Source organism: Coturnix japonica, chromosome 4 (assembly GCF_054131305.1).
Source record: "Coturnix japonica strain WE chromosome 4, WE-NBRP24, whole genome shotgun sequence".
Taxonomy (NCBI): Eukaryota; Metazoa; Chordata; class Aves; order Galliformes; family Phasianidae; genus Coturnix; species Coturnix japonica.
Window position 1 is genome coordinate 39861777 of NC_140666.1, and position 5040 is coordinate 39866816.

The 5040-nt window shown below is 38.9% G+C and overlaps 1 long non-coding RNA gene across 1 annotated transcript; it reads right to left on the minus strand.

Annotated features, from left to right (window-relative positions):
* Positions 1–736: 736 nt before the first annotated feature.
* Positions 737–4801, minus strand: LOC107313174 (uncharacterized). The gene is made up of 3 exons (XR_001554858.2): positions 4708–4801; positions 2513–2623; positions 737–1974 (listed from the first exon to the last, which is right to left on the minus strand). It is a non-coding gene; the product is annotated as an uncharacterized LOC107313174 (long non-coding RNA).
* Positions 4802–5040: the final 239 nt, after the last annotated feature.

Below are 5040 nucleotides of genomic sequence, written 5' to 3' on the forward strand. Positions count from 1 at the left end.
GTTAGAGAACAACATTCTCACTCCATGAATCTAAAAACATCTTATAAAATGCAGATTAAGTTACTGTCACTCTTTAGCAGATAGACAATGAGCCCTAGGATAGCTTGAACTTATTTACCTGAGTTAATAATCACACAGTAATAGAGATAGAGATTTGGAATACACACTTTTTCCAAGTAGTCAATGATGCATTAGATAATAAAACCACATGTAATGCTGTAATGTGATGGGAAGTACAGCAATAATAGAAGCGACACAATCCCAAGCTGCAGTAAATAAAAACAAGACCAAACATAGCAACCATAGATTCAAAAACAAAGGAAAGAAAAAACTGCACACCTTTAGAAAATCTCTGGTAGGCAGGGATCTCCAGCAAGAAATTCTGGAGAAATCCAACCCTTAAATGAGGTCTGGGAAGGGGTGGATCCTGCCTCCCCTGTTTCTGATCACTCAGCAGCATTGCATGCACCTGAGCACCCCTGGGTTGTCCCTGCTTTCCACCAGGCGCTCTATCAATGGTTCAGGCCGTGACTTAGCATTTCTGCTACACCAGAATAGAACAAATGTGAGTTCAAAGAATTAAGCACTGGTATTTGAAGATAACTAGCACAAAAGACAGATAGGTATATAATAACGAACTACTCTTTTCCTTCTCACAAGCAGTTTCAAGACAGGTTTTTCATTCCTACTTCTTGTTTACAGACCAAATTGTATTTCTTGTTGTAAAGCAAGAGTATTCAAGGCAGGATTTTTTTATTTTTATTTATTTATTTATTTATTGCATTATTCTGTTTCATACCCTTAGTCTTGAAGCACTAGTGGTGTCAAACCACATTTCATCAGCATTATCCAGTGTTTTTTAAATTACCATTTGTTTTCTTTCTTCCTCCTTTCTCTTTGCTATCCTGTTAGCTCTGTGAGCTACATCCTGCTTCCAGCTCCATTTTTGTAGTTCTGCAGCTGTCTGCTGGAGTCACTGCTACAAATTCATTTGTGCTGCTTGTCCATATTTGGTTATAAACAACACTGAAAAATCTTAAATGAATATTTTGAGTTCTCCATGGGCTTCAGCCCAGGTCGTAGCACTGTATTAGAGGCATCTGTTGTCTCTAGCTCATGCCAGTTGTATGCCACTGGTCTACTATAAGCCTATGTGGAAGGAAAGGCTGAACATCATTGAAACTGGAAAGTATGTTTCAAGCTGCTTAAAAACAGCATTGCTAAACGTTGACAAAATTGTCATAAAAATCTTTCCTTCATTCTTTCTCATAGGGGTAATAATGGCAATTTTGCTTCTTGCCTCAGCTGCCACTGAGCCATTTCAAAGCTCTGACATACTGTTGCAATTTGTATGAACAGTTCTGTCAGCAGCCAAGAACATGGGAACACCAGAGATTTCCAGTGACTTCCAGGCTTGAAGCTGCAGTGACAGAAGAACCAACAAACTGTCCATCAGGATGGCTCCTTACAGGGTATGTTTCTAGTTACTGAAGACACCCTAGAAAAAAAATAGTTTTTCTCTTTCCTGCCCACCTCCATTAGATCATAGCATTGCTGAAATGTCTTGTGTACATGAAGTCACGATATGTTTTCTCACAGTATTTACTCCTGGGCTCTGTTTTTTCCTTGCTGATTGGCAGATCCACTCTCCCTTTTGCTTAAATCAGAAAATTCCTGTTGTGCTTAAAACCTGCAAAAAGCTTCCAAAGCATTTCTGTCAGTTCACCACCTCCAGCTGTACCATGAATCTCAGAAATCCTGACCTGGCAGGAGGGAGGGCTGTCTCTCATCCATTACATGAGCCTTCATTTGACAGAAAGATGCTGAGTAAAAGACTGTTCAATGCCTTATCACAAGCTGGGACTGTTGAAAAGATGATCTTGTAGAGTCTTCATCCTGTTATCTGTCCATCATGCTGAAGAAGCACATACAGAGATCTCAGCACTGACTTATGGCCAGAGTCTGCTCCTTCATCTTCAAAAGGAAAGAAATGAGGATTATGAGAATGTTGCCAACTCTGTCATGCTGCCTTGCCCTTGGATGACCTCATGTGGGTCTTTCCTCTCATTGCAGCCCATCTGCCTAGAGGAAATGAGACCAGATCTCAGATATTTCATCTTCACATTGGCTCAACAGGATGGAAGAGGCCTTGCCAGTATTAAACTTTTAGAACAATGATTTAATTAGAGACCTTGCCCATTTAACAGTTCACTATTCCATAGTTCAACAGGCCTACACTTAACCATCAGAAGGAAAAAGAAAAAAATAACACTGAAAGGAAACTCCATCCATCCTCAATACCAATCAAATCATTGATGTTTCCCCTCAACCACTTCTACTTCCATTTAAGTGAACTAATATATTGGCAGTGCCCTTTCACTTTTACAGAAGGGACGCTTGCAGTTGGGAGGACTTCAAATCCTAGCTAACTGGAATCTGAGTCTCAGATCCGATAGCTTCCTATTATTTTCTTGTTAGGTTCAGTACTTCATTGTAATTTCTGTTTACTCACTTGTTTTTCAATTGAAAGCTGGGTACTTTATTGCAGAAGATGGTGAACTCCCCAGTTCAAGCATACAGGAGTTTAACTCACTGTGCTTCTGAATGCTGAGAGAAGGTAGTGCTACAAAAGAATTATACAGTTATTACTAAATCCTGAAAAGTTTCAGGCATTCTTATAAGCCATATTTTGCTCATTTCAAAAGTAAGGCATATAATTCGCTTCCAGTTTGCCATACTTGACTGTGTTTCTGATGGTGTTTGAACATGTTTAAAATCTTTCCCCAGCTGCCCTTTCCAAATATAAACTTTTTGCTGTTCTTTTTCTTTCCCCACTGTAAATCTTACTGTTTGGTTGTTCGTATGTCTTACTCTGACTAAAACATCCTTAGCAGTAACTTCCTCAGACAGTTAAATTTTATTTAAAGACACTGCGACATAAGATATGAAAATAATCTGAATCCACTGACTCTAATTAACATATGGTGTTATGTTCTTAAAATCTTGTTCCTGTCATGTTTTATTGTGATATTAAAGACATTTACCTCTCCCTTGTTAAGACTAAACAGAAAAGATATTCTGTTTTACCATGCTGGGTACTCAATCTAGTCTAAATACCAAGCTACAATAATTAATCAAAACTGGTACAGAAACACATTACCTGTCAATTTCGGGCATAAGCTACATTGTCTCTGATTCACTTAATATGAGACAGTTCCATCTCAAACCAAAGACATTTCCTCATTGTGCAAAACTGATCCGTTCTTTCAACTAAGAATTATACATATCCTTTGTATGATCTTCTGCATGTGTACAGAATCCTTCTAAATACCAGGGCTTCTGTGGGAAGAGAATGAGAAATGTTCTCTGTGCCAGGACTAGTGCTGCTCCACTCCTGCATTAAGACCTGCTGTAGGAAGTGCTTCTGCCAGGAAGAGCAGATAAACTGGAATACTTCCAGGAACTCTGGCAGGTCAGTATTATTTTAAGATGTTGGATACAGCAGGTTATCAGTATATATCACATTTATACCACCATTATTCATTAATCTTTGACCTGTGTTTTCCTTTGGCTATTGTTATTAGGAAATTTCTTGTCTTTTGTTTATTTATTTTAATTTCATGGAGGGTGGATTCAGCTGAGAAACTGTTAGCCAAAAAGGAATGTAAATCATTAATATTCTCAATAAAATGAAGATGCAGACCCTCCTGGAAATAATGCTGGCTTTGCACAGAATTAGCTGGGGAAATTATGAGGTTAAACATCTTGCCTGGAAAAAACTGGAATTAATCAGTTAATCTCACCACCATCTCAACCAGTGCTTGGCTTTATTCCTGTTTTTAGTCACCTGTGTGGTATGAATCATTAACCAGGCTTTCACCCACATGTACAGTGCTACAGTCTTTCAAAAGAGCATAATTAGCATGGAAAGAAAGTTCTCTTGCCTTTACTTTTATGGCATACAAACAAGTCTTGGAATGAAGCCAGCCTGCCTCAATGAGAAAATATCCTCATCTGCAGAAATGAGGGGAAAGTCAGAAGGGACTGTATGAATAGATATTTTCCTCTTATCCTAACTGAATCAATCAGTCCTAGCATATTCTCTTCCAGCTTACATTTCAGACACCTATCTTCAAGTCTGTGTTTCATTACTGGATTTTTTTTTTTTAATCTTGTGATGCCACTGACAATTTGCTTTCCTTGTATTTACCTCTGTTTACTTTAACCCCTCTCCTTTAGTCTTACCAGTTGATTTCCTACCTTACTTTTCTCTTTCTTGTGTGTCCTTATTACAGCTTTTATACTTAACGAACATTATTATCATGTTATAGACCCCCTGGTAATAGGGATTTGAATCTCCTCAGGAAGAGACTGAATAACCAGTTTTAGCAAAGTGGAACAAACTTGCTTTTGTTACCATGCTTCTCTAGCTTTACTTGAGGGAAAATTCCAAGCAGTGCAGTACAGATATCGTGGCTGCTCTTTCCATCAATGAGACAAATCTGCTGAGGCAGCACTCTTGCAGAGGTCTCAGTCTGAGCTTTTAATACCACTGATGCCAAAAGCATGTACCAATACCAGCCTGAAAAGCCTTCCAAAAAGCTTTAGTTTGATAGGAGACCATCTCCCTCCCTGGATGACTGTAACGTGGAATAATACAAAGATGGTAACAGATATTCAAAAGGTTATTTATAGGGAAGAACTCACCAATATAGATGCCTTTGCTGGGAAATACTGAGGCAATCTCCACTGGGGAACAATCTCCAAGAGATGCTACCTTCGCTGTGGTCAGCCTTTAAATGAGGTCCAGAAGAGGTGGAGTCAAGCTCCACCCCTTCCAGGAGCACAGCTAAATTACTCTCAGCTGTGCTCCCACAGCTGACCCAACACTTGCCTCTGCTGATTAATCAGAGGTTCAGGCTGTGATCACCAATTTCCCATACAATGACAAATCTTATATCCAAGTATTTCTACACTAAAATGTTGTTGCCTTAACTCAAACTACAAAAATGTACACAGGTGTTCTGGAAAGCACTATTT